The 12,741-nt window shown below is 53.1% G+C and overlaps 1 protein-coding gene across 3 annotated transcripts in view; it reads left to right on the top strand.

Moving 5' to 3' along the window:
* The first annotated feature begins 10,349 nt into the window (after positions 1-10,349).
* The window catches only part of SLC7A2 (solute carrier family 7 member 2), a 70,571-nt gene continuing 68,179 nt past the window's right edge, over positions 10,350-12,741 (top strand). For 2 of the 3 annotated variants that reach the window (XR_009184040.2, XM_058289967.2), the window contains exon 1: positions 10,371-10,560. The gene's annotated coding sequence lies outside the window, so the exon portion shown is untranslated. Of the gene's footprint in view, positions 10,561-12,741 lie in introns of all 3 variants that reach the window. The other variant, XM_058289966.2, reaches the window with a different exon arrangement.

The raw sequence follows: 12,741 nt of genomic DNA, 5'->3' as shown, positions 1-12,741 counted from the left end.
TGCCCGCATGGCGAGCCAGGGCCCGCGTGGGGAGCCATGCAGCAAGATGATGATGCAACAGAAAGAGAGACAAAGGGGAGAGTCAAGACAAGAAGCACCAGAAACCAGGAATTGGTGGCACAAGGGACAGGGACTCTCTCTCCACATCAGAGGTCCCCAGGATCGAATCCCAGTGAATCCTAGAGGAGAAAGACAAGAAGAGAAGACAAAAAAAAAAAAAAAAGAAAAATAGACACAGAAGGTCATGCAGTGAATGGACACAGACAGCAAAAACAGGAGGGGAGAGGGGGAGAAAAAAGTTTGCTCCATGTGGTCTTTTTAGGAGGTCAGGGCATTGAACCCTCATTTTTTAAAAGATCACTTAAAATGCTTATTTACAAATATGAGAATACACACAGGCATTTAAAGTTGGGGACTTAAGTGCAGAAAGCTCCTTGGCCCCCCATCTCTGACTCTCTGGAGGGTCCTCGCAAGGCAGGTAGCTTGGGTCTCCGATCACCTATGGCTCAGGGCACAGCACGGCCAGCAGGCCTCATGTTGCACGTCCCTTCCATGGTGTGGGCACGAGAAGTGTATAAGGTGAAGGTCAGCCCCTGAGCTGGTACTGGCAAACTGTCCATGTATAAAAAGATGCAACACAGTCTATCAAACCGAATCGCTCACACGTGAAAGTCAGATGACGGCCGCTGAAGCCGCTCTCGGTCAAGGCCGTTGTGATCGTGCTGGGATGCTTTGTCCGGTGCTGGAATGTACCGCCTGAACCAGATTTTAAACCGGTGTTCTCTAGGATCCTACATGCACTTCAAAGTCTAAGCACTTTGGAAACAGATAAAGGGGCACTGTCAGGTTCAATTTAGCCAACTGTACCTCCTCAACAATACTTCAAAGATTTTACTGATCTAACGCCTACAGGAGGATTAGAATACACGCTCAGTTTGAAAAACTCACTCTGCTATGACGATCATGTGCAATCTTATTGCTAATAACCCCGTCTGCAAAGGTTCCCACACGGACAAGGGAAGTTTCTCACGGGCAATGTGTTTGAGCAATTATTTTTAGAAAAAAAAATTACTATTTGTATTTATTTAAAAATCAACAAATAAAAGAGTGTTTAAATGGAATAACGATACTAAAATAATACAGAAAATTAAATAAGCATTAAGGAACAGGGAATGAATCATTTATCATTTAGGTTAAAATTTTTGAATAAATAGTTTCAATGGGCTGCATGACTAGATGAGTAAACTCTAGAGCAGATGCTGAAAATTTGCAACCCTTGGGGCTTAATGCAGCCTGTATCTGTGTATTACCTGCCTGGTAGAGTTATTTTAAATTTGTATTTGAATGATGCCTTAGTTCTGTAACACACACACATGCGCGGGCTCTAATATCTGAAAACCAAAAATTGCCAGTTTCCATGTTACCTTCCTGGCCTTGCAAGGAGGCTGCCAAGAAGAGCAGGTCCTGTAGATTCTCAGGAGACCTCTATTTAGATGCAAATAATGACAAATGTGAGCATATTTCTGATAAGTACTACAAACCTGCATCAACTGAGACATGGTGGACAATTTCCAGTTAAAATGTTATAATACCAAGATTTCCCCTCCTCTCCTTTCTTCTGCTAGCTATTTTCTGCAATGTTCCCCTGAATTGTAAGGATGCTAGAAGGAAGGTCAACACAGCCAGCAGAAGGCGCGTGAGCGGCATGCCAACGTCCTTCCCAAAGGGCTCGAGGCGACAATCGCCACCGCCCACCCCGGGAAGGCAGCTCCAGGAGCCCACTGTGGTTGGAAATGTTTAGACGGAGAAACTGCTTTAAAGCAATCTGCTTTCAAGGCCTTGTTTATTAATTGTAGTATCATGTTAAAGATAAAGCAAGTTTGCATGATTTGTGTTTAGACCCTGAGTCTTAAGAGTTAGGTTGTAACTTTAAAAAAAAAAAAAAGAGTTAGGTTGTAACTTTAGTTTTTATTTGGAAGCCAGTTTCTAACGATGGAGGGGTGAACTAACGTAAGCGTAAAACCTTCCTTAGTGATTTAGCTTTTTCTCAGTCTTTTTCCTTGTGCAGACCCTCGAGATCTTTTGACGCAGTTAGAGTAGTATTATCCCTGTTTCACAGGAGACAGAAACTAAAAACAAATGAAGTTATCTAGCTCGTACACTTAGTTAAGGGAGCAACTAGCAGGATCGATTTGTGCTTTTGTCCTGCACGTTCAGATGTGATCACATTTTCTGGTTTCATTCTTTCTCTCCCAGAATTAAACTTTGGGAAATATCAAAATGAAAACCTAACAGAACAGGAGTTTCTTCCAGATTAGGGTCCTGCTCAGGGGTGGCCTTGCTCTCCAGCCCTGTGCAAAAGTACGAAGGGGGCACGTTTCCTTTTTAGAGCTTCTGATGAAAACGAGCAGCTACTCTCCACAGTGTCGGCTGGCCTGGCAGCCTGGGCGAGTGGCCCAGCAGCTCCAGCTCGTCCACGTAACCGAGGGCCACCCAGCTGCTCTCCTCCTGAGGAGGACACTCGCATCAGCTCGTTAAAGAGGCCCAGGACCCCGGACAGCTTATCATTAAAATATACTTGATGTGGGAGGAGTGGGGTAAGGGGTGGGGGGTATATGGGGATCTCTTATATTTCTTGAATGTAACATTTTAAAAAAATTTAAAAATCAAAATAAAATAAAATATACTACCTTTCTGTCTAGGACACAGAAGGGAAAAATACTGATTTGCTGAGGGCCATCAACTACTGTCAATCCAAATATGGAAGTGCAACAAGTGGGCACTTGGAAAACACTCTCTCTGAAGCACGCGTGCCCTGGGGACTTCAGGACACATAACCAGCGCGCGGGGCGTTTTGAGGTGCCTCAGGAAGACGGCGAGAGGTGTTAAGGTCATGCTCATGGAAGAACCGGCAGCCCCTCTTCCTCTCCCCCCACCACAGGTTAATTTACCTGTTTGAGAGCGAATACTTTAATTAATTTATTTATTCATTTTTCTTTTTATTTTCAGGAGGTACCGGGGAATGAACCCGGGACCTCGTACATGGGAAGCAGATGCTCCACCACTGAGCTACACCCGCTACCAAGTAATTGAATTTTTCATGAGGCTACAGAGCAGCCCTGGAAGGGGCCAGGCACGTCCCACACGAGGATTTTGAGACGCCAGTCTTAGAGCTTGGAATTCACCGCGCTCGGCAAGAAGCAGTTGCAAAAGTGGAAACTGGAATAAAGTTTTTTTTTCAGACCTGTGCTAGAAATTTTGGGGGATGATCCCAGGAAAGCTGGTTTTACAGGCATGTTGAGTGGATGATATTACCCGAAAGGGCTCCAGTTCAGAATCTTAAAGTGCAAACCGACTGCCTCTTGCTGCAGCACGGGGGCGTCCTTTCTTTGGGACCCGAGACTTCTTAATCCTGTAACCCTTTTGCTGCCAGAACTTGGCTTTGCTCTGCTTTTTGCAGTTCTCCCTCCAGAGATTTTCACTGTGTTATGATGCCAGCCCTTAGCCCACAGCCCAGTGACCAGGGACTGGGACTCGCAAGAGAGGCCTGGCTGCAAAGAAGAGGCTGCAGAGGAAGGGACCAGGAGCTGCTGGACGGGGCTGAGCAGATCCCAAGGCAAAGGTAAGCCTAGGGAAGTAGATTTGGCTCAACAGATAGAGTATCTGCCTACCGCATGGGAGGTCCAGGGTTCAAACCCAGGGCCTCCTGACCCATGTGGTGAGCTGGCCCACGTGCAGTGCTGATGCGCACGAGGAGTGCTGTGCCATGCAGGGGTGTCCCCCACATAGGGGAGCCCCACGCACAAGGAGTGCACCCCTGTAAGGAGAGCTGCCCAGCGCAAAAAAAAGTGCAGCTTGCCCAGGAGTGGCACCGCATCCATGGAGAGCTGATGCAGCAAGACGATGCAACAAAAAGAGACACAGATTCCGGGTACCGCTGACAAGAATACAAGCAGATACAAGAAGAACACACAGTGAATGGACACAGAGAGCAGACAACTGGGGGGGGGGGGGGGGGGATGGAGGAAGGAAGAGAAATAAATGAAAAAATAAATCTCAAAAAAAAAAAAAAAGATAAGCCTAATTCCAGGCAGCACTTCTTCCACCCCCAACTTTTGGAGCAAAATATCCCTCCTTTATTTGATTGAGTGTATGACACCCTTCCTCCTGAAATGGAAGATAAATGAATTTAAGATGAACAGCGACCCCTAGGACATCATGAAACTAGGGCTGAGAAAAAACGTTTTCAGACCAGCATGGTGGTGGCCTCAACATCTTGATGCGACCTCTGTCATTTCATCATAGAAATCAAATTAGCAAGAGGCCAGTGACTTGAAATGAAAACCAAAGCCAAGATTCCAACAGGGTGGAGCAAGGAAGGGACCAGCCCTCCTGGTTTGCCCAGGACTGAAGGGCCCCAGGACATGGACTTTCAGTGCTAAAATCGGATGAGACAGGCAAACCAGGACGGCCGGCCACGCTAAGGTGGTCAGTTAAGTGACTGCTGAATTTGTTCTTTACACGGCTTGGTCATTCCATCCAAAGGTTTACCCCGTTGGGAATGCTTCCGCGGTGACAATATCACGCAGTGGCATTGTCCAGGAGCACTTTTTTTTTTTTCAAGATTTATTTATTTATCTCCCCTTCCCCCCCCCCCACTCTGGTTGTCTGTTCTCTGTGTCTATTTGCTGCGTCTTCTTTGTCTGCTTCTGTTGTTGTCAGCGGCACGGGAATCTGTGTTTATTTTTGCTGCGTCATCTTGCTGTGTCAGCTCTCCATGTATGTGGCACCATTTCTGGGCAGGCTGCACTTTCTTTCGTGCTGGGCGGCTCTCCTTATGGGGCGCACTCCTTGTGTGTGGGGCTCCCCTACGCGGGGGACACCCCTGTGTGGCACGGCACTCCTTGCGTGCATCAGCACTGTGCGTGGGCCAGCTCCACACGGGTCAAGGAGGCCCGGGGTTTGAACCGCAGACCTCCCATGTGGTAGGCGGACACTCTAACCACTGGGCCAAGTCCGCCACCGAGGAGCATGTGCTTTGAGCATACTTTCTGGACAACTGGTGTGGTGATTTGAAGCTGTATGTACCCCAGGAAAACCTGTTCTTAATTCTATTCCATTCAGGTGGGCCCATTGTACATAGGGCCTCTCCAGGCGGTTACTTCTGTTAGGGCACAGCCCATCTCAATGAAGGGTGGGTCTTAATCCTCTTACTGGAGTCCTTTCTAAGAGAAGGAAATTCAGCAGAGAGCAAGAAAGCCACAGAAGCAAGAGCCGAAAGCAACAAAACCCAGAAGAGAGGGGAGAGCGCAGCAGGTGCTGCCCCTGCCTTGCTGGGCGACGGGGGAGCCAAGGACGGCAGGCGGCCAGTCTTCAGGAAGAAAGCCTTGCTTGGTGACGCCTTGATTTGGATGTTTTTCTGTCCTCAGAACTGTGCATGAATGCGTTCCCGCTGTTTAAGGCAGCCCATTCCATGGCGTTTGCTGGAGCAGCCTAGGAAACCACATCCCTGGGGCGGAGGCAGAGCCTCGGTGACAACATGAATGTGCCTGTACTTTCCTGCTTTGGGTCCTGAGTGTGGTGAAGTTTGGAAGAAAGCAGGGGCTGACAGGGAGGGAAGCCAGCCTGGAGAAGATGGAAGGCACGGGGCACGGGCGGATACAGACCGAGCCCTCACCTGGACAAACCGCCTTCACGGTGCACCCCAAAGCTACCGAGCGCTTTCCTACCTCCTCCGTCCCAGAGAGCCTTCCTACTTGTTGCAGAGGAGAAATACTACGCATCCCTCGACGCTCTTTTGAAATTCCACTTCCTCGGGAAACGCATCCTTGCCCATCTCTAACAGAAATAGGCTTTCTTTCCTTTACGCTCCCACGGGGCTAATTTCCTTCTTCAGGCCTTTGGTGTTTGCCTGCTGGTTGATTTTCAGTGTCGTTCTCCCCGGCTGTGTTGTGAAAGGTGGGCTGAGGATGGATTCTTTCCTTTTTTATTTTCTCTTTTCTGTTGTATAGATAGAGCATAGCCTAGAATAGGTTTGTGGATTGACCACTACCCAATAGAAACATAAAGTGAGTCATTTGTCATTTAAAATTTCTGATGGTACTACACTGAAAAAGTAAAACAAACATGTGAAATCAATTGAAATAATATATTTTGTTTAACCCAATATATCCAAAATGTTGTCAACATGTAATCAATAGGAAAAAAATGAAGAGATGTCACATGATTTTGACTGTACTCAGTCTTTGAAGTCAGCTGTGTATGACACACTGACAGCAGTCTGGGATAGCTACATTTCAGGTGCTGAAGAGTCTTGTGTGGCTAATAGCCACTGCAATGGACAGCATGAGTCTGAGGGATAAGTTGGGACAATGTATTGAAGCAGGAAATGGGAACTTTACATGATAGAAGAAATTTACTTTGATTCTTCAGTCACTGAGAAGCTACCATGGATTTTTGAAAAGACTGCAAAAACTTGATGGAACTTGACAAAGGTAGAGATTATGGAGATGAATTCATAGAAATCAAGAGAAAGGCTATTTTCTGAGATGAAGAATAGATGGAGGAGGAACAGCAGAAAGTTGTGAGTGAAGGAACCTCCAAAGCAAAGGAGAGAAAGGAGGAAACTATAACTAAGGTCTTACAGCCAGAGGACCAGCAGACTAGTAAGAAGGAAAGGGGGGAGAGAAACCAGTCTAAGAAAGAGGTGAACTGGATCTCAACCGTATGGTCAGGTGGTGCAACTTCGTCCCACCAGAGACACAATTCAGAGCAAGAATGAGATGAGGCTTGGCCAAGTGGGTTGAGACAGGAATAGATAACAACTAAGGCTGTGAAGGTGGATGGAAATAAGGACATTCAAGAATTTAACCTTAAGAGTTCCACAGCTAGTGCGCGGAACACGAACTTGTCAGAATGGTAGGAGAAGACAATTCAAGAAAGGACAGACCAAAAAGCAGGAGAGAATTTGAGGAAGATGAGAATTGAGAAAAGCCCATTGGACATGGCTAAGAAGAGGTCTTCAGAACAATGAGGCCCTTTGTTAGCAAAAGGATTTACGTGAGCAAGCTAGCTTCTAAATCTCTCTGCATTTTAGAGCGAGCGGCTAGGAAGACGTCTGGGTTGAGAAAGCTGACCTTTTCCAGCAGATGCTGCCCCAGCAGGAGCCCGGGCAGAAGGAAACAGAGCCCAGCACAGTGGGTGGAGTTCTGGGTGATTCTTGATTAATAGCCAATGTAAAGAAATCCCAGGGACGAGCCAAGTGACAGAAAGCAGGGAAACTCACAGGGGGAGCTGCGGAGGGCTGGAAACCATTGCGAAACCATTATTTGGTCTTAGTTAAAAGGCAGGCAGAAAAACAGGAATCTAAAAGATAATTTGTCATTCTGAGGACTTATTGTTTTTTTCTAACTACTTTTTCAATAGTTCGTTGCCGGCCTTCAGGGATGGGCAAACATGGAGCACATCCAGGGGAAATGGACTTTTTTCTTTTACACATTTTTGCAGGGGGAGTGGAGAACAGCAGTGGCCCGCAAGCCTGGAGGCTCTGCTGGCCTCAAGCTGGTGGAATCCAATTTCCCTTTCAAGCCTATTCCATCACAGCACATACGTTAGCATCCGGTATCCGTGCATCGGGGAAAAGGTGGATACGTTAGCTTGTCCTCGCTGAAATCACTTGGGGGTAGTGCAGTCACAAATTAGGAATAATGAGTCAACGCATTCAACCTTGAGAGTTAAAGTAACCCCTTTTTGTGGACATAAGATTTATTCTGGGTTATTTTTGGCAAGTGTGGGAGTACAGGGTGTGGAAATTATTCAATTACAAAAATCCCATGAAATCCCCTGCAATTTCATGAAACCTTAGGAGCTGGGACATGCACAAATGTTTCTGAAATGTGTGGAAAGAAACAACCTAGGTTACTCTTTCTGCTGAAACTGACCCAGTTGGGTTTTCCCAGGGCAGGAAGCGCCACTGATGAGAGTGAAAAGTACAAGGGGCAGGGTGAGGTAGAGGCGACTGGGCTCCGTTAGGAAGAAGATGCCACTTTCCCTCTGAGCATTAGGGATAGGGTAGTGGAAAAGGAAATGGAATGGAAGATGAAGTCAAATAGCCTAACCCAGCTCAAATCCGTTATTTCTAATAAAATTTTCATTCTAATTTCATCCCTCATATTGCATTTTAGTAAGTCAGTCCTGCTTTCCACAACTAACTCCATTTTTAACATTGAGAAATAACCAAAGATGGGATGCAGGATCCGTGATTAATCAGTAACTTATAAGGGGAAAATAAGGCAAAGCCTCTGTGTATCAAAATAGTAATCAAACAGCTTGCTTGTCAGAAGGGATTTGCTCATTTTTTGCTTAAAGACAAAATAGCTTTTTATTATCTACTTACATGGACACAGTGTGCTCTTGTCTCAGTGAGTGCCAATATCAGATAGGTAGATTAGAGAAACTCAAAGATCAGTATTCTAATTAAATTGGCAGTTTCTAAATGTCAGACAGGTTTGTTTATCCCAGATCATTGTGCTGCAGCTTAATCACAGTCTGTCCTTTCAGGACACTGAAATTAAAATCAATGGGGAAACAGTCTCCTCTGAAGCTTAGAGACAGGAATGGCTACTTTTTTTTTTTTAAAACCAGGTGAAAAATTTCAGATCGCATCCCTAGCCCTTAGAAAACAGACGTAAACTTCCTTTGAGTGTGGACCTCCTTGGGCCATGCGTCCTTGGGTGGGATTTGCGGCATCATTTCAGTGTCACTGGCCGTAAGGAACCTTTTCATAAGTAAAAAGTAACTTTAAATTGATCCTCCTATTATCTATGAAACTTACTCAAACAGACTTGGGTTCCTTCGTGTGACCCACGTGACGTCAGGAGGTCGGTGAGCCCTGGAAGGAACACCTGAGGCCTCGGCACGGGCCGTTGTCCGCCCCTCCCACCCGCGATCCGCTTCTGTCGGTTCTCCCGCGCACAGGTGTTGGGGCGCGTCCAGGGAAGGCCTCTAATGAGCCCAAAACGCGACGCGGCCACCTGCCCCGGCCATAGCGTTTTCGAGTATTATAGATAAGAAATGTTTACCAGCCTCGTAAAAAGAACATGCACTTATAGTTCAGGGCAGCGCGGGGGTGGGGGGGCTTCGACTGTGGTTTCAATCTTATCAGACTCTTCAAATCCAACAAGAGCCCAGCGGGGCCCCCTGGGGTGGGTGACTTCGGCTCTTGTCTTACCCCCCCACAAGGACTCCTGCGTCCCCAGCCGCGTTACTGGGGCCTTCAGAACGCCGCCCGCAGGTGGCCGAGGGGCTCGGGGCTCTGACTGGGGGCACCCCCAGGGACCAGGCTTGCCACGCGGCTGAGCACCCCGTCCTCTAGCCCGGCTCGCGCTGCCGGCTGTTCCCACGTCTTCGCAGCGTGTGCAAGACTGCGGGCGCCAGCTTCTCCAGGGAGAGGTCCTCCCTCGCCCAGAGGGGCCGGGCCTGCGCCCCACACCCCCGCGCGCCCCAGGCCCCGCGCCCTCCAGCCCCCCGTGACCCCCAGGGCCCCGCGCCCTCCAGCCCCCCGTGACCCCCAGGGCCCCGCGCCCTCCAGCCCCCCGTGACCCCCAGGGCCCCGCGCCCTCCAGCCCCCCGTGACCCCCAGGGCCCCGCGCCCTCCAGCCCCCCGTGATCCCCAGGGCCCCGCGCCCTCCAGCCCCCCGTGACCCCCAGGGCCCCGCGCCCTCCAGCCCCCCGTGACCCCCAGGGCCCCCGCGCCCTCCAGCCCCCCGTGACCCCAGGGCCCCCGCGCCCTCCAGCCCCCCGTGACCCCAGGGCCCCCGCGCCCTCCAGCCCCCCGTGACCCCAGGGCCCCCGCGCCCTCCAGCCCCCCGTGACCCCCAGGGCCCCCGCGCCCTCCAGCCCCCCGTGACCCCAGGCCCCGCGCCCTCCACCCCCCATGACCCCAGGGCCCCGCGCCCTCCAGCCCCCCGAGTCCTCCACCCCCCGTGACCCCAGGCCCCCACGTGCCCCAGCCCCCTGAGCCCCCCAGCGCCCCGAGCCCCCCCAGGCCCCGCGCCCTCCAGCCCCCATGACCCCAGGGCCCCGCGCCCTCCAGCCCCCCGAGTCCTCCACCCCCCGTGACCCCAGGCCCCCACGTGCCCCAGCCCCCTGAGCCCCCCAGCGCCCCGAGCCCCCCCAGGCCCCGCGCCCTCCAGCCCCCCTCTCCCCGCAGCGCCCCGCGCCCTCCAGCCCCCGCGCCGCGCCCCGGGCGGCCCAGACCCCGCCGCACAGCGGCCAGCGCCGAGGGCGGGAGCGGGCGGGAGGCGGGCTCCGGGGCGGGGTGGAGCGCGGGGAGCGCGGGGTGCGGGGGCGGGGGCGGCCCCGGTGGCCCCGCCCCGGCCCGCCCCCCGAGCGGCTACCCGCGGGCGCCCACGTGCCCCGGCCGCTCTCCGCTGCGCGCAGTCGGCGCTTCTGTCCCCCCGCGCAGCGAGGCCGGTCGCTCCTCCGACCCCCCGACCTCGGGCCCGCGGACCCCGCAGCCGCCCGCACCGCTCCCTCGCCGCGGCCTAGAGCGCTGTCCCCGTAAGTCGCCACGTCTCCGGCCGCAGAGAGGGCAGGGCCAGGCCCGGGCAGGCGGGGAAGGGGCCGCTGTCTGCACGCCTCTGCCGGGGGACCCCCCAGACCGGGACGCCCCGGGATCCCCCACGCCGGGACACCCGGGGACCCCCAGGCCGGGACGCCCCGGGGACCCCCCAGACCGGGACGCTCCGGGGAGCCCTCCAGACCGGGACGTCCCGGGACCTCTCCCAGGCCGGGACACCCGGGGAACCCCCAGACCGGGACGCCCCGGGGACCCCTCCCAGGCCGGGACACCCCGGGGATGCCCCCAGGCCAGGACGCCCGGGGCCGCGGTGCGGGGGGCCCCTCGCGGCTCAGGGCTCCGCGGTGCCCGTGCGCGGGGGGAGGGGGCGGCCGCTTGGAGCGGCGACATCGCGGCGCCCGGCGTGGCCCTCGTCCGAGGGGTCCAGGGCGCCCGTCTGCGGGGTCTCTCGGCCCCAGTCCCGCCCGTCCCCCCACCTGCATGCGGGGAGTCCCCGCAGCCCCCTCGTTCCCCGGGGCTCTTGGTTAAAGTCCCCCCCGGGGTAGGGCCCTGGACGCGGGGGCAGACTCGACCTGCGGGCCCAGGGGGCGGCCTGGGGCTCTCCCGGGTGGCGGGCGGCGCGGGAAGAAGCCGGGTGCGGGGCGCGGGACCCTGTGACCCTGCCCGCTTCGGCCCGGCCTGGAAGCGCGGCCCGGCTGGAGGCAGCCCAGCTCGCCCTGCCCCGGGGGGGGCCCTGTCTCGGCGAGGGGGGAGCCCTGTCCGCCTGCAGACGGGGCCCGGGCCGGGGTGCGGGAGTGGAGCCCACCTGGGCAGACCGTCCAGGTGCAGCCGAGCAGTGCGGGACTTGGCAGAAGCACTCGTCCTTCCGTGCGGGAGCTGAGCGCGTGGGCAGGGCCCGCGGCGGGAAGCCGGCGTGGCGTGGGCTGGGATTCCGTACTTTTTCATTCTCCCCCAGCCTTTAAAGCTTGGGTCACTTCTCTTCCCTCGGCGGTGATGATGATCCTAGAAAGTGGCGGTCCTTGTGCAGGGCCCTGCGGGACGAGAGGGTCCCGACCACGTGCTGTTCTTGGGTGCCTTTTTAGCCCGTGGAACATTACAGGTGCTTCTTTAAAAAAATCGCACTGAACTTAAAATGAAGGCACGGCCCGGCCCGTGGGTGCGGCGGGACGGAGGAGCCGTTTTCCTCCCTCTCCTGAGAAGCTGCTCGTTGGCTGCTCTGCGCAGGGGCTGATGGGCTGCCGCAGGTGTGATGTGTCCAGCCCCCTCCCTGCCCCTCGCTTGGTTTTTATGCGTGTCTTGGTCCAGGAATGCCGTTGAATTTAAGGCGCTTGGACCTTGTAGGGTGTGCCCCGGGCCTGGAAACCAGCGTGAAATGCTGCTCGTTGTGGAGCGCAGGTGGGCACCGCGGCTGGTGGGAGCTGCGCTGTTCACAAGCCTGCAGGGGCTTGCGTTTCGTGCCTCGTGTTCCTGTACGTTTTTGTCCTTTGAACGTGCACGTTGAAGTTCATGTTCCTGCCTTTCCACCAGGAACCAGCACCTCTGCTCGGCAGGAGCGCCTGGCCTCTGCGCAGATGCCACCTTGCGTGGCTCCTTGTTGTCTCCTCCTCGTGTCTCCCGCCAGACCTGGAACCCTCGCCCGTGGCCATTTCTTCTCCTTTCACAGTTTTCCTTTGGTGGCTTCTCTATTTGGTCCAATTTCTACTTCTCTCTTCCCATCTGCTGTATTTGCTTGTTGCTCTCTTTTGGCTCCTTAAAAAAAATTTCGAAAGAAAAGTTCAGAGCCATCTGCTGGTTTTACTTTGGAGCCCTTCAGTCACTTTTAGAACAGAATTTTTGGGGGAAAAAATCCGTATGTTGCTATTTGTTTCATATGAATACAGGGATTTTAAAGACTCCTGACTGGATGCCAGACATTTAAAATAAAAGCAGAAATTTCAGTCGACTTTATTTCTAAATATTCAGGTTTTTACTATTCACATCATTTGCCTGCTTTGACATCCAACTGAGTACTAAAATAGTTGGGTTAGATTTCAGATTACTTACTTGATACTTCTTGTCTAAAGGGATTTTAAAATCTAAGTGGTTAACTCATTCCTAAACCTTCAAGGTGGTTATTCAAAACAACATCAAGTCCTGAACAAAGAAACTAATGGCATTAGCCC

Source organism: Dasypus novemcinctus, chromosome 29 (genome assembly GCF_030445035.2).
Source record: "Dasypus novemcinctus isolate mDasNov1 chromosome 29, mDasNov1.1.hap2, whole genome shotgun sequence".
Lineage (NCBI taxonomy): Eukaryota > Metazoa > Chordata > Mammalia > Cingulata > Dasypodidae > Dasypus > Dasypus novemcinctus.
Note: the sequence above shows the minus strand (reverse complement) of the source record. Positions and strands in the feature narration are given on the sequence as shown.